We start from the raw sequence: 26,716 nt of genomic DNA, 5'->3' as shown, positions 1-26,716 counted from the left end.
GATGGGCAGAGGGAGGGCATTCCGGGCCCGGGGGATGACGTGGGCCGGGGGTCGATGGCAGGACAGGCGAGAACGAGGCACGGTGAGGAGATTTGAGGCAGAGGAGCGGAGGGTGCGGGCTGGGCTGGAGAAGGAGAGAAGGGAGGTGAGGTAGGAGGGGGCGAGGTGATGGACAGCCTTGAAGCCCAGGGTGAGGAGTTCCTGCCTGACAGGGGGGCCAGTCATGATAATGCTCAGCCATATTATCTAGATCTTAGCATCTTCATCAGTTTTTCAGGCCAACCAAACCTTTGGTAGGTTTGGTTTGGTTGTGTGATCCTTTACCTATAACCAGTGTAGTAAATCAGGGATATGACTAGGTTCAGAGTTGTTCCATATTCCCCGTTCCGCCAGGCTTGAGAACTCCATGAGGAATCTGAGATCAGCAAATTATTCCCAAATTGAGGACAGCACATAACAACAAAGTACCATACAAACTCCTTGAATCATTCATACAAGACTTTTCTGTTAACTAAGCCCTAGAAGTGTGCGCATACAAACACACAGATGAGTGATTATAAGCACCTGTTTAGAATTAGCAACATACTTTAAACTGGGAACTGCCCAAAGAAGACTAATGTAGTGTCTAAGTCCAGGTCTCACGTCTATAATGAATGATCGACACTGCAATTGTTGGTCTTGAGTTTTGAATGAATCTTTAGGCCTCTTTGGCATCCCCCTCTGTCAATTTCTCTAAATATGTAATAGTCTTCTTGATTGCTTTCCATTTCCTTGCTTCATTGAACAGTGTGCGGCCTAATTAGCAGACTTGAGTGTTCAATTCTGTGTTCCTGGTGGGGATTCATATTTGTATGTCAACTTTACAGGACGAAAGCAAAACTCAGAAGGCTAATATGTCCTTTGGAAGTCTAATAGAATACTCTGCCAATATGGTCAAAAGTTAGACCAAACAAGTATTCCAAAGCAATTTTAGCGTCCAACCTTCTTCTCCCCCTCTAGACTGTGAGCTCCTTGTATCCTGTTATATCGTACTCTCCCATGTGTCTAGTTTTGTGCTCTGCACACAATAAGCACTAAATAAATATGGTTGATTGATGATTGATTTATAGTTGTGGGTCCCAGACCTTTCGCAGATACACTTCCAACTCCTCAGTTTCTATAATGTCACCTATGAGACATACATAATGGCACATGGTAAGAAAGGATCACACAAAACTGAGGTCCTGGAATATAGCTAGCCTATTGACGTTGAGGCATTGCATGCTCCATAGCATCTTTGCTGGGCAGATCATATAAGAATAGACAATAAACCTAGAAGAACTGGGTTCTAATACCCAGCTCTGTCACTTGTCTGTTGTGTGACCTTGAGCAAGTCATTTAACATCTCAGTACTTGTTACCTCATCTGTAAAATGGGGATTGAATCCTCCTCCCTCCAACTTAGACTGTGAGTCCCATTTGGGACAGGGATTTTGTCCAACTTGATTATCTTGTTTCTGTCTCAGCTCTTTTGCTTGGAAAATATTCATTCATTCAGTAGTATTTACTGAGCGCTTACTATGTGCAGAGCACTGTACTAAGCGCTTGGGAAGTACAAGTTGGCAACATATAGAGACGGTTCCTACCCAACAGTCTAGAAGGGGGAGACAGACAACAAAAACAAAACATGTGGACAGGTGTCAAGTCATCAGAATAAATAGAAATAAAGCTAGATACACATCATTAACAAAATAAATAGAATAGTAAATTTGTACAAGTAAAATAGAGTAATAAATCTGTACAAACATATATACAGGTGCTGTGGGAAGGGGAAGATGGTAGGGTGGGGGGGATGGGGAGGAAAAGGGGAAAAAGGGGGCTCGGTCTGGGAAGGCCTATATAGTAAACACTTAGCTAATGCTACTAAAAAAAATAAAAAGCAGGATCCCTTTGGCTGCCCTTTGGTGCCATAACAGGATCAACTGTAGGCAGTGTGGTCAGAAGAAACATTTTAAAGAAACAGTGAAGTAAATATTCAGCCAATGTGACATGGTTGTGGGTAGTTGGAAAGCAGAAGCATAAAATAGACCTGCCTAGTTAGAAATAGGAAGACTTTCTTGAAGCAGGAGTTTAGAGAAAATCTTGACAAAGAAGGAGAAACAGAAATGGTGTCGGGCTCTGTGGGCAGCAAATTCAGTGGTGCCACAAGGGACAGTCTTTACATGCACACGGGGTGGAAGGGATTCTCAATCACACATTAATTTTGTCAATCATTAGCACGGTGATTATCTTGTATCTACTTCAGTGCCTAGTACAGGGCTTGGCACATAGTATGCATGTATGCAATTATTATTATAATTAACATAAATATTTCTATCCACCAACATGAAGGAAGAATAAATACACATATTGGTATTATTTCTCCCTGGGATTAGTTTTACTTTGTTCAGAGGGTGAAAAGAACAACATAGGCCTCTCTATTTCCTGATAAAATGTATGGGACCAAACATCAGAACAAATCTTTTTCAAAACAATATGATGTGTAATACGACTTTTCTGGGGAAAAAAGGCCTTGCTATTATTGTTTCCATTTTTAACCTGCTTAGCAAGTGATTTATCTCCAACAACAATTTAATTCAAAAAACAGCAGTTTAACTTTCAAACCTTTCTGCCTATCCAAGTGGCTAACGGATATCTGACACTGAATTTAAATTCACCAATTAGGCTCCAGAAGCCTAATAGATTCCTTAGTTATTTTTTGCCCCGGAGGGCTGATCTGTCAGAATGATGGACCTGATCCAGAGCAGATGGCTCCTTGTGAGGGATGCTAGCCCCAATTCTGCTATTATCTGACATTTCCTTTTATTGGGTGTCACTTCTTTTTTTCTTCTTAGGGAGGGGAGTGGAGGATGTGGGTGATCCATGTATATTTTGGCCGGAGGAGTAGCCACGCAGCTGACCAACACCTCGGCAAACCTAGGAAAAGAGATGGTTCGCTAATAACAAAGAAGCATCTTTTCTGTGCCCCCCCGGGGGAGAAAGGAAGCATCGCCACTGAGGAAGCATCACCAATGAGCCGGCACATCACTTATTGAATAACTATCTCAGGGGAGCACTTGGGGAGACGTCCGGAGGAGTTGCTATGCTACCATCACGGAGGCTAGGTGGAGGGGGAAGGGTGAACACAAAGGACAGCAAGCCGCCTGTGTGCTGGTTGAAATTGGCCGAGGCGGGCTCTCATCCTCACAGTGCCCCAGCTGAGGACACCACTGAGGTGATCCTCTTCCCTGCCAATTTACAGGACTCTAATGCAGATGGTGAGGGCACTGCTTCCTCCGGCATTCATTTTCTTTTGTTCAGAAGTAACTGGGATTCTGATCCGTATTCTGAACCAAAAATCATCCATTAATCCTTTTAGTGGATGGCCTACACATGAATACGAGTAATCGCCATTTTGGCGATTTGGTGCACGCCTTCGGAGGGTCAGGAGTCTGAACGAGCACTTACGGATTCATCTGTTACCTTGATAAAGAGAACGTTTATCAGCAAAAAATATTTGTTTACCAATGGTCTCACATCAAACTCCTACCCTAAAATGTTTCTCTGCGTACGTGGAACAAGGTTTGTATATAAAATCTTCCAGGGCTTGCTGTGAATTCTGCAGGTATTTTAGAGAGAAAAAATGACTTTTTAGAAAGGCCATTTGGCCTGAAGAAACAGACCAAATGGAGAGATTTCGGTGTCAGAAATTATTTCATTCACCTGAGGGCCTGTCATCATCATCATCAATCGTATTTATTGAGCGCTTACTATGTGCAGAGCACTATACTAAGCGCTTGGGAAGTACAAATTGGCAACATATAGAGACGGTCCCTACCCAACAGTGGGCTCACAGTCTAAAAGGGGGAGACAGAGAACAAAACCAAACATACTAACAAAATAAAATAAATAGGATAGATAGGTACAAGTTAAATAAATAAATAGAGTAATAAATATGTAGAACCATATATACATATATACAGGTGCTGTGGGGAAGGGAAGGAGGGAAGGAGGTAAGACGGGGGGGATGGAGAGGGGGACAAGGGGGAGAGGAAGGAAGGGGGATGGTTGTTGGAAAGGAGTTTTTCTAGGGTAAACACAGTATTCCAACGAGCTCAGGAGTCCTCTCGCTATAAATGCTCATGGGTTTCTTCCAAGAATGAAAAATGTGGAGCAAATTCAAGAATGGTGACGTAAGCCAAGGGCGCCTTTTGCTGGTGACTAGATGGAGTTCTCCCTTCTAGGGCTCCAGGGCTGTGCTGTTCGCATGTTTCTATCTCCCGTTAGCCTGAGGTTAGGTTTGTTGACAGTAAATCACAACTCAGTCACCTTTCAAAAAGAACAAAATCACATGAAGGTAGTCGTTCTTGGGCTGGTATAGTCTTCAGAGGGACAAAATATCAAAAGAAAAAAAACACAAAACCTACGTAAATTGGGTTGAATCCAAGTGCAAACCTGGGAAAAACCAAACTGAAATATTTTCTTTAGACCTCATGTTCTTTCCTCTATTGCATGCAAAAAAATAAAAAATAAAACACCCCACCCTACAACACAATTGCCAGGAAACGTGACACTGCTACACCAATCTCATCCTGTAGTTGTCGTGGACTGAGGCTGCATCTGTCTCTGGGTGCGTATTTTCCTGCCTATATCTCGGGTGTGTAGCATCCACAGACTCATTGTGCCTGGAAACATTTCCAGCTTCTTTCTCATTCTCTTCCCGTGATGTCATGTTATAAAATGATCATGATTCATTTAGCAGTTGCCATGGGGACGGGAGCCCTACTCAATGTGCCGTGAGCCGGCACATTCGCTGGAGCCGGTTTGCAGAATGTGGGTGGGAGGCCAAGGCCTGGACCAGAGGAGCAGCCGCACAGAGCGTCGTTGCAGACAATAGCTGGATTGGCTGCTGAGGAGAGAGACCCTTGGATCCGGGGTTAGCAAGACGACTGTGTTTGCTGTCCCGGGCTCTGATTCAGCTTGAAAATGCCAAAAGGGCTTTGAAGAGCACCAGTAAGTGACTGTGTCCCTCTGACTTTGTGACTGGGCCCAGAATGTGGAGGGGAGAGGGAGGACTTTGAAAGGGAAAGCTCTGGGATTATTCGGTCACTGTGCACTCGGATTGAATGCATTCAGTCATTCAGTTGTATTTATCGAGCACTTGCCGTACGCAGAGCACTGTACTAAGGGCTTGGGAGAGTACAATGCAGCAATAAGCAGGCACGTTCCCTGCCACCCAATCTGTTTTGTAATTTAATTGGCATTTTAATCTTCCCAAGGAGATTGTGATTGTATGACTTCGCAAGCATCAGCTAGGTGTAGCATTTGATGATGGTCCACTGGTCTGTTAATAACTCCCTTAATTTTTATTGCTGTATCATTTTTACTACTGTATTATTGAAGTCTTTGGTGATAATAATAATTATGGCATTTATTAAGTGTTTACCATGTGTCAAGCACTTCTCTAAGCACTGGGGTAGATACGAGTGAATCAGGTTGGATACAGCTCCTGTCCCACATAGGGTTTACAGTCTAAATAGGAGAGAGGGAACAGGCATCGAATCCCCATTTTGCAGGTGAGGAAACTGGAGCACAGAGAAATGAGGTGACTTGCCCAAGGTCACCCTGCAAGCAAATGGCAGAGCTAGGATTACAACCCCGGTCCTCTGGCTCCCAGGCCGTGCTCTTTCCACTAAACCATGATGCTAACCTTTCATTGGGCATGTTCCACCATCAACATTGGTGGTTTAACATTGTTAACCCCATTTGATAGCAACTCTGGAGGGAGAACTCTAAGCTTGCCTCTGCTCCTGATTTGCTGAGCGACCTCCTGTAACCTACTTAATCACTATGGGTCCTTTTCCCTCATTTGTTAGAAATTAAGATGGTGTCTCGATCAGATATTTAAAATATGATGATGGTATTTTACTCCATATTTAGCACTGAACTTAAGGGCTCCTCTCATTAAAAAAATGTTCAGGGAGGCTTGTGTTCTCATGTCAAGTTCCTAAAAAAATAAACAAGAGTTATCTGCCCAGGCCGTGGATGAGTCCAGAATTGAAATCGTTGTCATGGATAACCCTGAGGAATTCCATCTCTTTTCAAAGCTACAAAACCTCTAGGTTTTTGAAGTTAACCTTTCCCTTATTGGTTGTGGTGGGCTGAATGCCAAGCAGGAGGAAAGCATAGTCCTTGGCAAGTGATCTTGGTTGCATTGTCTAATATAGTGGGGTTTAGAGCCATGACAATTCATCCTTTTGATGGCATATTTTGCCTCTTTAAGGCCTTCGTAGAGCTTTGCAAACATAGCCCATCGGTGTCTCGTGAGAATACCGGGAATAACACGTAGTAGCATTACTTCCATTTTATAGCTGGAGAAGCATTCAGCCAGGAGAGAGGTTAAAAAACTTATTGAGGGGCCCTAGAAATTCAGATTTTATTCCCCTGCAGGTCGAAAGCGCTTTATTAACTAAAACCATCTTGGCTTGGACTCCCATAAAGTAAATTCCTCATTGAGTCCCTGTGGACTTGAAGGTATTTGGGTTGCTGGATAGGGTTTTGGTTGAATACTTTCTAGTACTGCTATGTTGGATTTATTTATTTATTTTACTTGTACATATCTATTCTATTTATTTCATTTTGTTAGTATGTTTGGTTTTGTTCTCTGTCTCCCCCTTTTAGACTGTGAGCCCACTGCTGGGTAGGGACTGTCTCTATCTGTTGCCAACTTGTACTTCCCAAGTGCTTAGTACAGTGCTCTGCACACAGTAAGTGCTCAATAAATACGATTGATTGATTGATCTGCCTGCTTTCTACCTCTCAGCAGTACTGTGATGGCAATGGTCTCAGTCATGAAGATAATGCCTCTCTGGTACTCTATTAAATGGTAATTGAAGGAGAAGATGTAGTGGGAGAAGGAGAAAGGTTGAGTGGGTGGAAGATGGAAAATCTGGGGCCTGGGGTAATAATAATAGACGTAATTATGGTATTTGTTAAGCATTTACTGTGTGCTAAGCTAGGTTCTAAGTGCTGGGGTAGTATATATGTATATATGTTTGTACATATTTATTACTCTATTTATTTATTTATTTATTTTACTTGTACATATCTATTCTATTTATTTTATTTTGTTAGTATGTTTGGTTTTGTTCTCTGTCTTCCCCTTTTAGACTGTGAGCCCACTGTTGGGTAGGGACTGTCTCTATATGTTGCCACTTTGTACTTCCCAAGCGCTTAGTACAGTGCTCTGCACATAGTAAGCGCTCAATAAATACGATTGATGATCAGGTTGGACACAGTCCCGGGCCCACAGGAGGCTCATGCTCTTAAGCCCCATTTTACAGATGCGGTAATTGAGGCACAGAGAAGTGAAGTGACTTGCCCAAGGTCACAGAGCAGACAAGTGGTGGAACCAGGACAAGAACCCAGGCCTCTGACTCTCAAGCTTGAGCTCTTGCCACTAAGCCATGCTGCTTCCCATACCCTAGGTCGTGTAGATTTGGGAAGCCAGGAGCCAGGTGGGCTTAAGAAGAATGTAGGAAATGCCATTATTAGGTTAGACCACTGGTCCATCCAGCCCAGTATTGTCCCAAGTACTTAGCACAGTGCTCTGCCCACAGTAAGCACTCAATAACACCTGTCTACGTGTTTTGTTTTTGCTGTCTGTCTCCCCCTTCTAGACTGTGAGCCCATTGTTGGGTAGGGACCGTCTCTATATGTTGCCGACTTGTACTTCCCAAGCGCTTAGTACAGTGCTCTGCACACAGTAAGCGCTCAATAAGTACGATTGAATGAATGAATGAATGAATAAACATGATTGATTGATCATCTTCAACCATGGTAACAGGATGATTGGATGAACTCTGTGATAGTTGCTTCCTTGACTTCCTTGACACCAGTCTTACTGGTTAGGGGCATACTATTTACTACCTTCTTAAAGGTATTTGTTAAGTGCTTACTATGGGCCAGGCACAGTACTAAGCACTGGGTAGATTCAAGGTAATCAGGTGGGACACAGTCCATGTCCACATGGGGCTCACAGTCTTAATTTCCATTTTACAGATGGGGTAACTGAGGCACAGAGAAGTGAAGTGACTTTCCAAGGTCACACAGCAGATCCATGGTGGAGCTGGGATTAGAAACCAGGTCCTTCTGATTCCCAGGCCCGTGTTCTATATACTAGACAAGGCTGCTTTTCATAACTCATCCTCCTTTTTTCTTCCCGTAGAGGCACCCTAGATTGAGGACTGGGACTTCCTTCACTGAGGGAGGAAATAACACTACTGGTGTGCAATTGACAGGCAATAGTCATGGAATGTGCACAGACTAGGCTAGGAAAATATAGGTGGGGAGAGGGAGATTGTAAAAAGCCACCCTGCTATCCTGATATAGCTGTCTCCAGGACCAACATGGTCAAGCTCAGATATGGTCCAGGGATTATTGATTTCCTTCTGCGATAGAAAAATGGCACGGATCGTGTGTGCTGAATAGTCACATTAACTCCATGGACAACAATGGCAAAAGACAGGATGAGTATGTTTATATTAATACTTGAAAGAATTCTTATGCCTGTTAGAGTAGGCCGTTTAGCATTAGGCAAATGAAAAAATGGAAGTTTTGTGAAGGTGAGACAGACACGGAAGAGAAGGGAAGGAGGTAAAGAGGGGACATGGAGACAAAGAGGGAACTGGGAACCGCTTTGCTACTCCATTCTGAACCCTGCTGCCTCCACCACTAAGATTGAAATCCAGGACGTCTGCAGTTCCCAACAGCCTCAGCCACTGATGTGGTCCACACTGCCAAATCGTCATCATCATCATCAAATACCATCGAGTTGTTTCCGACTCATAGTGACTTTATGGACTTGATCCGTAGAGTTTTCTTGGTGAAAAATACGGAAGTCGTTTACCGCTGCCTTCTTCCTCCACTTCAGGAGGAGAGGCTGAAACTGAGTCAGCAGTGGACCCACGTGAAGCAGGTTACTCGGCCCTTGAAGGGTCATTTTCACTGCCATCCCCCCACCCCCAAAGTTAGGGATACAGCTTAAAAACAGAAGCAGAACACATGGGAGGAGTGAAAGCACCCTGGCCTTCTAGCCAATCACCACCTCAAAGTCAGCACACTTGCAGACCATGACCAGAAAACAGCAACCCTCCTTTTTACTACGAAATGTTTATGGTTGTCTTAACTTGTGTAATTCGTCAGGAAAACAAGGAACCGTCTTTATATAGGCAAGGGGAACACAGTCTGTCAGTCCCTTGTCAGTCTTTTCTGTCACATTTGCACCCAACTTCACCAGAAGTGGATAAGTGCATATTCTGTTTTCAGGGTTGTGATGCCAAATCTGCCACTGTCAGTGTCTCTATGCCTTTATTTTTCTTTTTATGGTATTTGTTAATAATAATAATAATAATAATGATGGTATTTGTTAAGCGCTTACTATGTGCAAATCACTGTTCTAAGCGCTGGGGGGATAGAAGGTTGCCCCATGTGGGGCTCACCGTCTTAATCCCCATTTTACAAATGAGGTAACTGAGGCCCAGAGAAGTTAAGTGACTTGCCCAAAGTCACACAGCTGACAAGTGGCGGAGCCGGGATTAGAACCCACAACCTCTGACTCCCAAGCCTGGGCTCTTTCCACTGAGCCACGCTGCTTCTTACTTTATTCCAGGCACTGCACTAAGCCCTGGAGTAGATACAAGCTAATCAAGTTGAACACGGTCCATTTCCCACTTGGAGCTCACAGTCTTAATCCCCATTTTACAGATGAGGTAACTGAGGTACAGAGACATGAAGTGACTTGCCCAAGGGCACACAGCAGACAGGTGGTGGAGCCGGTCTTGCTGTAAGAAAGGTAAAGTATGCATACTATTATCTTTTCTCTTGTAACTCATGGCTTTCCTGGATGATTTTTGATCAATCCTGCTTGCTATGTCGCCACTTCATTCCAGTGCAAATAGAGATTAATGGAGAAATTGAGATTTGATCATTTTATAGTTAATTTTACTTTTGAGGAGATCATTATAAAATATTTATATATGAATATCATAGCAGTTGTCCAGCCACTAACTGTCATTATATTGGATATGTTGACTTAGTCTAGGTGTGTTTTTAAGTTCTGTTTCTGTGTGTTTATGTATATACCTAGATACAGGAGAGTTTACAATTACAGAAAAATGGGTGTCTCATTACTTTAACTGAAATTGCATATCTATTGAAGAAAATAATAACAGCACTGTACCCTGAAATATTTCCCCCATGAAAACTAATTATGTCTTTGTCCAAATATAAAGCAGATCTGTTATGGAGAATCTATAAATGACTATTTGATTTTAGCAACGTGAGAAACAACAAAAAAAATTAGAATTAGATGGAAAGATTTTAAACTTTCTTGGTCGAGAGAGTCTGCCTAAATATCAGGAAGAAAATATATAACTTTTAAGTTCTGTTCTATTTTATAAGCTTAACAATACATATCGTCACATATACAGTCTCTCATATGAAAATGACACGTTCTTTATGCACTTATGTATTTCATAAGGCCATGTGAGAGGTTTATTCAGGGAAAGAAGTGTTTTTTTCAAGAAAAATAGCCTGCCCAGGATTTGTTTGGGGAAAGATGGTGAAAAGTCCGTAATGACCAGGACCCAGAAGGAGAGGGTGCCAGTGTGGGAGAACAATAGAAATAATTAATTCCAGAGCTTCTCTTCAAAGAACTCATGATGCAGTACATGCATGCACATGCTTATCCTTCTAATTGGGGTGGTTTGGACTGCCACAAACACTGTCTAATCATTTGAAGTTAAAATAACTAAAACAATGACTATATTATGAGGCTTGTATAAATTGCCAACCCAAATCCCTAAAAGTCTCTGACTAATCGATTAAATACTAATGAGTGGTTGACCATTTAATTGCCAAAAAGGCCCCAAGAATCAACTTCTGATTCTAGCTCATGCCCATAAACCTTATCATCGGTCCTCACCCAAGTCTTTGTCCTAACAATTTTTTAAACAAGTTAGAAAGGAATGGGTTGATTTTGATTTTTTGAAATAATGATTGGAATCCGTTGATTCTTGAACACTAGCTCTTTAGTTTTGGGCTATGTTTCACAGATCCTCTTCTTCACTAGACTTGTGCGAACCGTGCGTCTTGGATTTCATAGGCTGCGTTGGGCAATTGTGGGGTGTCCCCACTTCACCGCCCCAATTTTCAGGTGCACATTTCATTTTAACTGCCTGGAGTTCTACATCGGAGATGGAACCTGCTTAGAACGTGCTCAGTTTAGATCCCGTAGCGTCCTGGGATATGGAGAATTTTTAATTCTATGTTTTCTCCACCCCCTGCTCTGAGTCATGAAAGGGAATTGGTGTACGAAAGTTGGAAAAGGTGTGTCGGTTTTCAACCAAAACAATGTGGCCATCCTATTCTTATAGAAATGAGTTAACCTGGGGGAAAGGGGAACCCTGATGTTGAAGAAGGGGCATATCAGTCAATCGTATTTATTGAAGGCTTACAGTGTGCAGAGCACTGTACTAAACACTTAGGAGAGTACAATATAATGGGGTTTGTAGACAGGTTCTCTGCCCACAACAAACTTACAGTCTAGAGGGACTATAGATCTTTCAATCATATTTATTGAGCGCTTACTGTGTGCAGAGCACTGTACTAAGTGCTTGGGAAGTACAATTCAGCAACAGAGACAATCCCTGCCCACAGTGGGCTCACATGGAAGATAGGAGCAATTTTAGTGGGCATATAATAATAATAATAATAATAATAATAATAATAATGGTATTTGTTAAGGGCTTACTACATGCCAAGAACTGTTCTAAGCGCTGGTGAAATTACCTTTGTATCACTATCAATTTCAAGCCCTTGGGTGGACTTACATCCTAAAAAGGCTTAACGTCAAATACATTTTATCAATCATTTAGGAAGAAAGAAGAAAAAGCACTGAAGCAATTGTGTTCCTAGCAGCTGCAAATGCACCGTCTTGGAAATTTGGCTTTCAGGAGTGCCTATGGGAAACTTTAGATCAATCTAAATGTCTTTTATCATCACAGTGTATATTTTTCCATATCAGTAGATGCGGCTGCCTCCACCTGCACCTTCTTATGAGTTTCATCTTGAAAATGGGCAAACATAGATTCCTACAGGGAGAGGATGGTTTTGTGAATAGAGAACATTTTCTATCAAACCGGTTTTAAATAAACCCTTGCAGAGTCTTTGGTTTTCCCTCTCAGGTTTCTCTGAACAGTCACTAAATCTGAACCATTGAACTCTGGTAGGAGCTGCAGCAAAGGGAAGCTAGGTCCTGAAAATAAAAATACAGGACCTAAAGATGTCTGGTGCTGCATCCGTGCTGGCCTTTCAAGCTCAACCTGGCCTAAACTGAACTCCTCATCTTTCCCCCAGATCTTCTCCACCAAACTTTCCCCATTATTATTGACAATACCATCGTCCCTGTTTCTTAAACTCTCAACGTTGGCATTTTATTTGATTCCTCACTCTCTTTCAACCCCCATATCCAGTCATGAAATTCTGCCCATTCTTCCTTCAGACTTTCAGAGTCCACCTCTTACTTTTCACCCAAACCGCCACCACGTTAGACCAAGCATTTGGGATACCCAGACTTGACTGTTACTACTACTATTAATTCACTATTGTAGCACCAGCCTCCTGGCAGTCATTCCTGCCCCATGTCTCTCCTCCTTCTAGTTCGTACTTTATTCTAATGCCCTGATCATTTTTCCTAAACATCATTTTGCACGTGCCTCTCCATTCCTCTAAAACTCGAACTGTTGCCCGTTACTCATAGCATCAAGCAGAAACTTTTGACCGTTGGATTTAAGGAACTCAATTAGTTTACCCTTACATACTTAGTCTAACTTCTCTCCCATACACATTCTTGCTCCTCTCAAGCAAAACTACTCTCTGTCTCATTCTTGCCTCTCTTGCCATTGAATTCTTGCTCATGCCTTCCTTTTATGCTAGAAACTCACACCCCCTAAATATCTGGGAGATCACCGCTCACTCCATTAACAAGGCCTTTCTGAAATTCTATATCTTCCAGGAAGCCTTCCCTGATTAATCTCGCATCCTATTTTCCTCCCATTGCCGTTTTAGGGCTTCATCATCTGAGCACATATGTATTCACACCTGCGCTGCCTCCCCACCTCTACCAATGCACTTATATTCATATTTTTCGACTGTAAGCCCACTGTTGGGTAGGGACTGTCTCTATATGTTGCCAACTTGTACTTCCCAAGCGCTTAGTACAGTGCTCTGCACATAAGCGCTCAATAAATATGATTGATTGATTGATCTCTATAGTATATTCCTTCCCATTCATTCATTCAATCATGTTTATTGAGCACTTACTGTGTGCACAGCACTATACTATGCACTTGGGAGAGTACAATGCACAATAAATGGACACATTCCCTGCCCATAGTGAGCTTACAGTCTAGAGGGGGAGACAGTCTTTCTAAATAAATGAAGAATAAATTACAGCTATGTGCATTCATTCAATCGTATTTATTGAGTGCTTACTATATGCAGAGCACTGTACTAGGCGCTTGGGAAGAACAAATCGGCAACATATAGAGACGGTCCCTATCCAACAATGGGCTCACAGTCTAGAACACAAGTGCCTTTGGCTGGGAGTTGCGATGAAATACAGGAGCAAGTCAGGGTGATGCAGAAATGAGTGGGAGAAGAGGAAAGGCGGGCTTACCTTTAATTTATTTTAGTGTTTGTCTCCACCACTAAACTCCTTGAAGGCAGAAATCATGTCTACTAACTCTCTGTTGTACTCTACCAAATGCTTTGTACAGTGTGCTGCACAAAGGAAATGCTCAATGAATACTATTGATTAATCAATTGATTGATTGAACAGACCCACTGAAAACCAGATAGCTATAAAACAGAAAGCTGGCTACTCTAGCCTCAAGACAGAAATGAGAAGTAGCTAGGCCTAATGAAAACAGCAAGGGAATAAGTGTCAGAGGACCTGGGTTCTAATTCCACCTGTACCACTTACCTGCTGCGTGACCTTGAGCAAGTCACTTCACTTCTCTGGGCCTGTTTCCTCATCTGTAAAATGGGGATTAAATGTTACTCCTTTTTACTTAGATTGGGAGTCCCACATGGAAAAGGGACTATATCCAGCTGGATTATCTTGTATTTACTCCAGCTCTTAGTACAGTATTTAGCCCACAGTAAATGCTTAACTAATACAGTGGTAATAATAACAACAATAACTATAATAATAATAATTATGATGATTCATTCATTCAATCGTATTTATTGAGTGCTTACTGTGTGCAGAGCACTGTAGTAAGCACTTGGGAAGTACAGTTTAGCAACAAATAGAGACAATCCCTGCCCACAATGGGCTCACAGTCTAAAGTAGGGGAGGCAGATAGAGAAGCAGCGTGGCTCAGTTGAAAGGGCACGGGCTTTGGAGTCAGAGGTCATGGGTTCAAATCCCAGCTCCACCGCTTGTCAGCGGTGTGACTTTAGGCAAGTCACTTAACTTCTCTGGGCCTCAGTTACCTCATCTGTAAAATGGGGATTAACACTGTGAGCCCCCTGTGGAACAACCTGATCACCTTGTAACCTCCCCAGCACTTAGAACAGTGCTTTGCACATAGTCAATGCTTAATAAATGCCATCATCATCATTATTATTATTATATCAAAACAAGTAAGCGGGCATCAGTAGCATCATTATAAATAAAAGAATTATAGCCCGTTGTTGGGTTGGGACCGTCTCTATATGTTGCCAACTTGTACTTCCCAAGCGCTTAGTACAGTGCTCTGCACACAGTAAGCGCTCAATAAATACAGTTGAACAAATGAATGAATATGTACACATCAGTAATAAAAATAAATAGAATTATAATTATAAATAGGTACATAGATACACAAGTGCTGTGGGGCAGGGAGGGTGGGTAGAGTAAAGGGAGCGAGTCGGGGTGATGGGGAGCGGAGGGGGAGCAGAGGAAAAGGGGGGCTTATGAAGCAGCATGCGTAGTAGCAGATAGAGCATGGGCCTAGGATTCAGAAGGTCGTGGGTTCTAATTCTGGCTCCGCCACTTGCCTGCTGTGTGCCCTTGGGCAAGTCACTTCTCATCTCCGTGCCTCAGTTTACCTCATCTGTAAAATGGGGATTGAGACTTCGAGCCCCACATGGGACAAGAACTGTGTCCAACCTGATTTGCTTGTATATCCCCATTGCTTAGTACAGTGCCTGCCACGTAATAAGCTCTTTAAAAACACCACTAATTAGCAGTGATTTCTCCAATCTTTGTTACTGGACATCCTGAAAAGCAGGACAATGCTCTGCGCATTCATTCAATCATATTTACTGAGCGCTTACAGTGTGCAGAGCACTGTACTAAGCGCTTGGGAAGTACAAGTTGGCAACATATAGAGACGGTCCCTACCCAACAGCGGGCTTACAGTGAAGGGGGAGACAGACAATAAAACATATTAACAAAATAAAATAAATACAATAAATATGTACAAGTACAATAAATAGAGTAATAAATATGTACAAACATATATACAGGTGCTGCAGGGAGGGGAAGGAGGTAAGGCGGGGAGGGGGAGGAGGGAAAGGAGGGGGATCCTCCTTAACTCCAGGTGGGCTGCCAGCTGGAGACCCCTAAATAGAGAGAACCTGGAGCCATGGCAGTAGTAACTACTGAGGGGTTGGTAGAGACATCAACCAGAGAGAGAGCTGCTGAAAGAACCGAAGTGTCTCTTCATTAGGCTCTCATGGCAGTGCCCTGAGGTGAGTGTGCAGTCAAAGGAAGAACTGACTGTGGGAACTCAGAGAAGAAAGGCTAAGCTAATTGTGTTGGGTGAAATAAAATAGGAATGAATGCCAAAGTACTTGGGGAATGATTATAGGTGTTTCAGACAGAAGGGAGCATCCTTTGGGAAAGAAGGTGATCTGCTACGATCTTAAGCATTCACGGGACAGGATGAAGAGCCCAGGTGTTGAGTGCGTTGTGAGAAATTGGAAATTTGGTGGGTTCATTCATTCATTCAGTTGTATTTATTGAGCGCTTACTGTGTGCAGAGCACTGTACTAAGCGCTTGGGAAGTATAAGTCGGCAACATATAGAGACGGTCCCTACCCAACAACGGAATCACAGTCTAGAAGGGGGAGACAGACAACAAAACAAAACAAGTAGACGGGTACACCTCATACGACTGAATGACTGAAAAGTGGCCATTACATTTTCCTTAACCTCATCATTGCCAATTGACTCCTGATTTTGAGACTGCTTGTCTGGGGTCCCTAGTTCACCAAAAGCTGCCCAAAGATGATAAATGTACATATCTGAAGTGTTATTTATAGTAATAGCTGTCTCCCCCTCTAATCTATAAGATCCTTATGGACCAGGGAATATATCTACCGACTCTTGTACTATGCTCCCCCAAGAGCAGTGCTCTGCACACAGTAAGCACTCAAAAAATACCACTAAGTGATTGAAATCTGCTTCTCGGCCTCCTACTTACCCATCTCCACCCCACTGTAACTATGTGGCTGGCAGGAGGGGCAATGGTTTTACTTTTCCCCTTTACCGTCTCTTCTTTGTGAGCCCGTTGTTGGGTAGGGACCGTCTTTATATGTTGCCAACTTCCCAAGCACTTAGAACAGTGCTCTGCACACAGTCAGCGCTCAGTAAATACGATTGAATGAATGAATGAACGAATGAATAATCCTAATAGAACAGGGATCACCGAAAGAAGCAGGTTAATCACAGATTCTTGACTTTTCTCTTCCTTTGCCAATGAATTTAGCCATTTAGGCTCCTCGCAATGGTTTCTCTCCCACTTGGTTCTAAAGATGACCTAGGGCTCAAAGGAGTGGTAAGATTTGCATTTTGCCTGGCTCACTCATCCCAAATTAGAATTTAGAATACAGAACATCCCTTGCCCTCAGCCCTCTATCAGGTGCGCTCTGGGAAAATAAGAATTTGGGGGATTATTTAGGAAGCGTGGGATTTTTAAAGGTTCTTTTCAAAAATGTTTAAACCTCCTCCCTATTATTTTAGATCATCGTTGTATTATCCGGAGGTTTGAGAGGAAAGGAAGAATTTATTCCCAGCACTTTGCCACCATTCCCCAGTGACTGGGCCTGCGTTTCATGCATTTGGATAATCAGTAGATTCCCCTTGAGTGAATAGCAGGCTTGAATTTCCTCCCGGTTCATTTATTATCTCCTAATTCTTCAGTCACAGGGGCCGGTGCTGTATTCTCAGGACAGCATGCCATTCTTCAAAGTACCCCATGCATGTTCAGAAGTTCAAGGCAAATGGGCTGCAAATAAATCCAACTGGGTAGGCCAAATGTGTGAAGGTCACATTACTAGGAAATCTCAGGGCACAATTTCCCAACTCCTTAGGATGATCTCAAAGTACCTTCCTTTAAAAGAAGGAATTCTGCACAACCTAAGTATGGGAAGAAGGAAGAAGAATGTTGGCAGGTAGGACTGGCCCAAATTCTAAAGGTCCCAGTGATGATTTCAAGTCCCAAGATTCATTAATTTTTGACCCAAAGAAATCATTGCTGGTCTTGAGGCGAGAAGCAGTGTGGCCTGATGGAAAGAGTGTGGGCCCGAGAGTCAGAGGACCTGGGTTCTAATCCTGGCTGAGCCACTTGTCTGTTATGTGGCCTTGGGCAAGCTACTTAACTTCTTTTAAAATGGGAATTAAGACTGTGAGCCCCAAGTGGAACATGTGCTGTCTCCAACCTGATTTGCTTGTAAGTAGCCCCGTGGTTAGTACAATGCCTAGCACATAGTAAGCCCTTAAAAAACACTATTAAAAAAAGAAGTGTTGAATGGGGTGATAGAAGGACTGATTTGTAGTGGTAGCAAAGCAAAACCCATTGGCCACTTCTATACCCTAAGCCACCTTCTCAGCAAACCCTGTACTTCCTGCCTGAGTCTATAGCCCCTGGATGATGATGATGGTGGTATTTGTTAAGCCTTTAACAAAGGCTTATTTGTTAAACAGTGCTCTGCACATAGTAAGCGCTTAATAAATGCCATTATTATTATTATTATTAAGCACTTACCACATTCCAGGCACTATTCTAAGCACTGGGGTGGACGCAAGCAAAGGGGATTGGACACAATCCATGTCCCATGTGGGGCTCGTGGTCTCAATCCCCGTTTTACAGGTGAGGGAACTGAGGCCCAGAGAAGTGAAGTGACTGGCCCAAGGTCACACAGCAGACAAGTGGAGGAGCTGGGACTAGAACTCATGACCCCCTGATTCACAGGCCCATGCTCTATCCACTAAGCCACGCTGCTCCTCCTGGACTGAAACAAAACTCAGCTCAAGGGAGACACTGACAGGGCCAGCTTCAGATCAAAAGAGAGACAATTGCCTCGGAGTGCCCCATCAGGGGTGCAGCAGACGACATTGGCAGTGCTGAAAACTTTTAAAGTGCTGTTGAAAGTCTGTTGAAAGTGGTGCCTTGAATGAGGAGCTCAATTTAGGCCACGTTGAGCTTGAAGTGGTAGCGGGACATCCATGTCAAGATGCCCACTGCCTAGTACAGATGCAGCACCTGATGCCTTTAAGTCCTGTATTTTTATTTTCAGGGCCTAGCTTCCCTGTGTCACAGCTCCTGCCAGAGTCCTGTGGTTCGGATTTCAGTGCATATGCTCAGAGAAGCCTGGGAGGGAAACCCAAAGCCCCTGCATGGGTTTATTTTAAACCGGATGGAAATGTTCCCTAATGTTACAAAACAGTGGTTCTGAAGCAAGGGTGACATAGGTTCGGGGGTCCCTCCAGAGAAACCTTTCTAGGTTTGGAGGTTCTAACCAGCTTCCGTAGGATGTCATATGGAATTCTGCGTGTACGTGCAGCGTAACAAAATGATGTGTGAAATGGAAGTTGCCTTGGGTGAGATACCTTCACCACTAAAGAAGTAACTCCAGCAAGCAGAACTGGTTTTATAACCCCTCTGGACTGACTATAAGCTCCCTCTAGACCGCAAGCTCACTGTGGGCCGGGAGTGTGTCTACCAACTGTTATATTGTACTCTCCCAAGCGCTTAGTACAGCACGGACCTGGGTTCTAATCGCAGCTTCGTCACATGTCTGCTGTGTGACTTTGGACAAGTCACTTCACTTCTCTGAGCCGCAGTTACCTCATCTGTAAAATGGGGATAAGAATGTGAGCCCCATGTGGGAAAGGGACTGCGTCCGACCTAATTAACTTGTATCTACCCCAATACTGAGAACAGTGCTTGGCACATAGTAAGCACTTAACAAGTACCATTACTATTATTACAATGCTCTGCACCGAGTAAGTGTTCAGTTGTTACCACTGATTAAATGATTTTAGAGATTCTCGTGGCAGTGTTTTTTTTCCTTTGGACAAACAGCAGGACTGGTTAGGGCTTATTAGTAATAATAATATTAGCAATATACCTTCAAGCTAATATTGCAGTGTAAGCATTCCAAAAGTGACCATTCAGTGGCCCCGAGGAGCCTCTTAAGTGACAGATTCAGTAGCTGAAACAGCGTCATGATGGGATTAAATAATCCCAGCTGTAAACACATCTGTCAGCACCACTCAGTGACTTGAGTTATACTTCATTTCATTCCCAGGTTCAGCAATTTAGTTGTCACCAACAGGAGCGTGCTTTCTCTGCCACTGTGCATTTACATGCAGGGAATATTCAAGTTCAAACAGTTCATTGTGCTAGTCAGTTTTTAGATTTTTTAATTTGATCGTTTAAAAAATAAACTTTCCTTTTACCCAATTTTTGGACAATTGTTATTTGGTATTTGTTAAGTACTTACTATGTGTCGGGGACTGTACTAAGTCCTGAAGTAGATACAAAATAGTCATCTTGGACAGAGTCTCTGTCCCACCTAAGGCCCACCGTCTTGATCTCCATTTTGCAAATGAGGAAACTGAGGCATAGAGAAGTTGTTAGAGAAGCAGCGTGGCTTAGTGGAAAGAGCATGGGCTTGGAGGTCAGAGGTCATGGTTTCTAATCCTGGATTTGCCACTTGTCAGCTGTGTGACTTTGGGCAAGTCACATCACTTCTCTGTTTCTCGGTTATCTGTAAAATGGGGATTAAGACTGTGAGCCCCACGTGGGACAACCTGATAATCTTGTATCTACCCCAGTGCTTAGAACAGTGCTTGGCACATAGTGAGAACTTAACAAATACCATCATTATTATTAAGTGACTTGCCCAAGGTCATACAGCAAAGTGGCAGAGCCAGTATTAGAACACACATCCTCTGACTCCCAAGCACCATACTCTTTTCCACTAGGCCATGCTGCTTCTCTTGGAAGCGATGGAAAAAACCGGAAAAAAATATGAATTTTTCTACTGTGGTCCCAACTCTCTTTCCATGTTAACGTTACCATTCCTTAGATCCCAGAAACAGAATGCTCCTTTGGCATAAAGCTATTTAGCAAGAAGACATGTTCTGAATTATATCCGTGGGCGTCCAGTTTTTGTTCCTGAAGGAAATGTGTTCATGCAGTTCCACCATTGTTCGTGCAAAGAAAAACTTTGTATAAACACCTAATACAGAACATCTTTTGTGTTCTTTGTGGTCTTTGAAAAAAGGCCTTTGGGGTTTTGTCCCTAAGGTATGTATACAATGGGATCCTGCCTTCCATCCCCACTTCCTGCCCCCATCTTGGGACAGTATAGATCTACCCATGCTAAGGGAGCAGATGCCCCGGATTTTAGGAAGCAGCATGGCTCAGTGGAAAAAGCCTGGGCTTTGGAGTCAAAGGTCATGAGTTCAAATCCCGGCTCCGCCAATTGTCAGCTGTGTGACTTTGGGCAAGTCACTTAACTTCTCTGTGCCTCAGTTACCTCATCTGTAAAATGGGGATTAAGACTCTGAGCCCCCCGTGGGACAACCTGATCACCTCCCCAGCGCTTAGAACAGTGCTTTGCACATAGTAAGTGCTTAATAAATGCCATTATTATTATTTTAATGACCTTTTTAATGATCCATGATTTTCTCTTTAAATTATTCATAGCATTCCAATAATCCATTAGACGTTAGAATGGGCTTTTTACCTTTTGCTCTGCTTTCTATTAAGGATTCAGTCAAATTTTACTTGCTATCCTTTGCAGGAAAATAGATTTCCTTGCTCTTGCCACTGGGTTGACTTTCAAGAAACCATGGTGCCCTATGAGAAGGCTTGGTGGCTGAAAAACTGCTTCTAACCCATCTGTGCCTCCAGACCTATATGTAGTATGCTTATAAAATGGAAATCTAGGAAGAAAGAACACCTTTTCGGATGGGAATGTGTCTGTTCACTGATATATTGTACTTTCCCAAGCACTCAGTACAGTGCTTTGCGCACAGTAAGCACTCAATAGACTGTGAGCCCGTTGTTGGGTAGGGATTGTCTCTGTTACCGAATTGTACTTTCCAAGCACTTAGTACAATAGTACGTGCTCAATAAATACAACTGAATGAATGAACAATTGAATGAATGAATGAGTGAAAGTATTTAGCACAGATCCAGCTCAGATGATTAAGCTCCTCCCAGCCGATCAATAAAATATGCAAGAAAGCACATTAAGTCCTGGATATTTCGAAGATCATTAGATTTTACTTTTTGAGTACTGAAACTAGCACCCCAGGGGTCTGGGAGAACTAATTAATTTTGTAAAGCAACTAGCATAGGATTGGGAATAAGAAATCAGGTTCTAGTCCCAGCTCTGCCCCTGGTCTGGATGGCCTTGGGCAAGGCACTTGGCTAGTCACTCAGTTTCCTCATCTGTAAAATGAGGATAAAATACCTGCTCTCCTTACTTCTTAGTTTAGGAAAGACATGGAGTGTGTCTCACCTGATTATTTTCTACCTTAATAATAATAATGATGGCATTTGTTAAGCACTTACTATGTGTCAAGCAATAGGGTGGTTCACAGTAAGCACTTATTAAATATTACAGAAGCTCCTTGAGTGCAGGGATTGTACTCTCCTCAGTGCTTAGTACAGTGCTCTGCACACAGTAAGCACTTAATGGATACAACTGATTGATAATTATGAATGCAAAATTTAAACTCATCAAAATGGGAGCTAGAAAGCCTACAATTTGCTATGTATTCCTCCAGCAGGAACTCAGGGATAAAATAAATTAAATCCACTTTTGTTTACAGATTATCAAAAATCTTCCTAGGCAAATGGATAGATGGCTATGCCCATGATGATGGCATTGTTAAGCACTTACTGTGTGCGAAGCACTGTTCTAAGCGCTGGGGGGGGGAATAAAAGGTGATCAGGTTGTCCCATATGGGGGCTCACAGTCTTAATCCCCATTTTACAGATGGGGTAAATGAGGCACAGAGAAGTTAAGTGACTTGCCCAAAGTCACATAGCTAAGTGGCAGTCGGGATTAGAACCCATGACCTCTGGTTCCCAAGCCCCTGCTCTTTCCACTGAGCCACACTGACTATTCTAAAGTGGCTAACTTTTATAGAGACTGTCATTCCATAACAAGACCTGACCCTTTTTGTGGAGGCATTTCTTTTATATCCTGAAAACATAAGAATAAAATCCTCCAGAGCCACATAGATCCTTTAATTAAAAAGTGATCAATTTATGGAAACCATAAATCAGATACTTTTTCATCATTTTTCCTCTGAAGCCCACTCTTCAGTAACATGTATCCATGATCTCAGAAACAAGAGATTGCATTATCAATACTTTTTTCTAGAACGGGACTTCAAGGTTTAATACAGTATTGAAATAGAATAGCTCTCATTATTCTCTGTGGTATTTGTAGCTTTGAAGCACACAATCCAAAATTCTTTCCATGTGCTTAATTCCTACAGGGATCGGGGGGGGGTTATGAAAAACACTGCAGTTCTTCATACAATAGGTTGATAGCTTCAGCGCATTCAGACTGAAACATATGTCTTCTCAACTGGAATCTCCACCTCCCCAACATTATTTTGAATGGCAAAGCTATCGGCAGGTACAAAAACATTTTGGGAAATGTTGTTTGAGCTAAAACTCTGCAATTTAGACCTAAAACCTTTCCAGTTGTATAATTGGAACAGACTGGTACAACTTTTACAAATATTTGCTTAATTTTGTGATTTAACTTCTAGACTGTGAGCCTGTTGTTGGGTTGGGACCGTCTCTGTACGCTGCCGACTTGTACTTCCCAAGTGCTTAGTACAGTGCTCTGCACACAGTAAGCGCACAATAAATACGATTGAATGAATGAATGATTTTTTTAAAAAAATCTTATTGCCTGCAGAGTATGCTGTTTACAACCTGCTTCTTTTGAAAAGTCCCCACAATTTATTCATTCATTCATTCAATCATATTTATTGAGCGCTTACTGTGTGCAGAGCATTGTACTAAGCGCATGGAAAGTACAATTTGGCAACAGATAGAGACAGTCCCTACCCAACAACCACCTCTGATTAGATATGTTGGTCCGGAGCTATATTATATGAAGAACATTCCCGTAATTCTGACAATTGCATTATAATGTCTTTTCATATATCATTAAGAATATTATTATGATATCTCATTTTGAAGAACAGCCTCCATAATTAACTGTCATGAGATGGAATCTTGTAAACCCAAGAACAAAAGGTTGTCTATCAAATATCAGAGCAATAACTGAATTTAAAGTCTTTGCTATTGGCCTCTGTGTTTGTGGAGCACGAATAGGGGAGTTTATGTTTTGGACTGGTGGTATTCCAGGCCACTTAACTTCCCTGCACTTCTTCTCTATCTTAACTTGTTAATCCAGTTCTGTTTTGTGCCAGTGGCAGCAGATTCAGCTACAATACTACCAGTGTCAAATGCTACCTGTGTCAACTCACGATCATCAGAAAAAAATGGATGCAGGCTTCCATTCTCTAAAAGGTTTACATGTCAACTTCGTGATCCTGGTCTTATGTGGATTATTATTGCAGTTTAACGTGACTAACAAATCCAGTGAAAATAGATATAACAAAGCTAGAGTGTAATCAAAGCGGTAAGCTGAAGCCGGAAACTTTGTCTCCACGATGAAATAAGTAATTTCTAAGAAAACTGATGGTGCGTAGTGATGTTAATGCAACACACTGTCAAGCCTACAAGTTTCTGGAAAAAAGATTGTCCTCATTTTGGCAGGATGGTCAATGAATGAATGGTCAGTGCTTTTGGCTGGACCTTGGCAAACTCTCCTAATCATTCACCTGCTCACCTGGGGTTGCTTTCTCCTCTCCCTTTTTTTCATGCTGTCCTTGTTTCTAGACAGGGTGTCAGTTGCATGGAGAAGGTTTCCTGCACACTAATTCCTTTGACTGACTTACTTAGTTGACCTTTATATCTTTAAAAGAAACAAAGCTTATTGCTCAGTGAAAGCCTTGATTGATGATTAAGGGATATATCAAGCATTCAGTACCACATAATGCCCTAGTAATGCTGACGTCCCCAAAATTTTGTGAGGGATGAACACCCTGTATTTAAAATGGGAGGTGCACAGACAACTTGTTATACTTGTTTGTTTCCACTGAGAGAATATATTAGAAATGACTGCCTTGTGTTCTACAGATTTTACTAGCCCTGAACAATAACCTTGTTGTCAATATTTTTCCCATACCCACATTCACTTTGACCAATTGCTCATCACCGTGAGCAACACTATGACACTTTGACTTTGAGATAGTTTCTAAGCAGTACTAATTGAGAACTCATTCATATGAAATTCATCTTTCGTGGTGATAGTTTCCTGATTTCCACCATCGTTTATTACACTGAGAGTGTAATGGCTCTGGTGGTTGATTGTGCAACCCTCTTTTTCAGAAATGCAATTCTCAAAAATGATTAGCTGCAGCACTGGAAGTAAAACACAGTTTCCAGCCGGAATTCCGGCAGCCTCCTCTGTTCTCTCCTCTATTCCCTGCCCCAGATACCAGCAGGGTCTCGGGGTGGGGAGTGGTGGTAATAATAATTGTGGTGTTTGTTAAGTGCTTAGGATGTACCAGGCACTGTACTAGATGCTGGGATTGATACAAGCAAATCGGGTTGGATACAGTCCCTTGTCCCACATGGGGTGCATAGTCTCAATCCCCATTTTACAGATGAGGGAACTGAGGCACAGAGAAGTGAAGTGACTTTCTCAAGGTCACACAGCTGACAAGTGGTGGAGCCGGGATTAGAACCCATGAGACCTTCTGGCTCCCAGTCCCATGCTGTGTCCACTGCACCATGCCACTTCTCAGTGTTTGTTAAGCGTTTACTATGTGCCAGGCACTGTACTAAGTCCTGGGGTGGATACAAGCAAATTGAGTTGGACACAGTCCCTGGCCCATATGGGGCTCACGGTCTCAATCCCCAGTTTACAGATGAGGTAACTGAGGCCCAGAGAAGTGAAGTGACTTCCCCAAGGTCACCCAGCGGACAAGTGCAGAGCCGGGACTAGTAGTGACAGCTTTTCAGGGTGGATGCCTGACATGCACTGAAGAAGACACTGGGCTCAGGGTGGGGTAAAATGGGAGAAGTGGGGTTGTGACTGCTTGTGACCAAAGAAATAGTAGACATGGGGGCTGGGGATAATAATAATAATAATAATAATAATAATAATAATAATAATGGCATTTATTAAGCACTTACTACATGCAAAGCACTGTTCTAAGCGTTGGGGATGAGGACACGGGAGCACAGCCCCTCCATGATCATGGCCTACGTGGGTGGAGGGCACCGCCCTTGCTACCCCACTATCAGCTCCCCTGGGGCCCAGGTTTTCCACAGCCCTTGGGTACTTGTCTATAAATTATATTATCGTCTTTCTCCCCTCTAGACTATAATTTCCTTGTGGGTCATGGCCTAGTGGAGACAGCAAGGACTTGTGAATCAGAAGGTCATGGGTTCTAATCCCAGCTCCACCACTTGTCTGTTGTGTGACCTTGGCCAAGTCACTTCACTTCTCTGTGCCTCAGTTCCCTTATCTGTAAAATGGAGATTGAGACCGTGAGCCCTGCATGGGACAGGGACTGTGTCCAACTAGATTTGCTTGTATCCACCCAAGTGCTTAGTACAGTGCCTGGCATATAGTAAGTGCTTAATAAATACCATCACCATCATCATCACCAATTCTATTGTCCTGTGCTCTCCCCAAGTGCTTAGTACTGTTCTGCACACAACGTTCAGTAAATACCACTGATTAATCCTGGGATTTTTTCTTTCGCTGGAGCTGAGTTCAAGCTGGGTTTTTTGTGTGTGTGGTATTTTGTTAAGCACTTACTATGTGTCAGGCACTGTTCTAAGCACTGGGGTTGATACAAGCTAATCAGGTTGGACATAGTCCATGTCCCACATGGGGCTCACAATCTTAATCCCCATTTTACAGAGGAGGTAACTGAAGCACAGAGAATTTAAGTGACTTGCACAAGGTCATCCGACAGATAAGTGGTAAAACTGGGATTATAACTCAGATCCTTCTGACTCCCATGTCCTTGATCTATCCACTAGACAACACTGTTTATTTGTGACTTATTTCCAGCACCGTTTAGGTGGTCGTGACCTTTGAGAAAAATGTCAGATTTGAGCCCACTGTTGGGCAGGGACTGTCTCTATATGTTGCCAACTTGTACTTCCCATGTGCTTAGTACAGTGCTCTGCACACAGTAAGCACTCAATAAATACGATTGATTGATTGATTGACCCAAC

General features: G+C 42.7%; 1 protein-coding gene across 1 annotated transcript in view; it reads left to right on the top strand.

Annotated features, from left to right (window-relative positions):
- The first annotated feature begins 4,858 nt into the window (after positions 1–4,858).
- The window catches only part of CAMSAP1 (calmodulin regulated spectrin associated protein 1), a 96,898-nt gene continuing 75,040 nt past the window's right edge, over positions 4,859–26,716 (top strand). Inside the window, exon 1 of the mRNA XM_038744632.1 lies at positions 4,859–5,030. The gene's annotated coding sequence lies outside the window, so the exon portion shown is untranslated. The remainder of the gene's footprint in view (positions 5,031–26,716) is intronic.

This window comes from Tachyglossus aculeatus, chromosome 4 (genome assembly GCF_015852505.1).
Source record: "Tachyglossus aculeatus isolate mTacAcu1 chromosome 4, mTacAcu1.pri, whole genome shotgun sequence".
Taxonomy (NCBI): Eukaryota; Metazoa; Chordata; class Mammalia; order Monotremata; family Tachyglossidae; genus Tachyglossus; species Tachyglossus aculeatus.
This window is presented reverse-complemented; position numbering and strand designations above follow the sequence as displayed.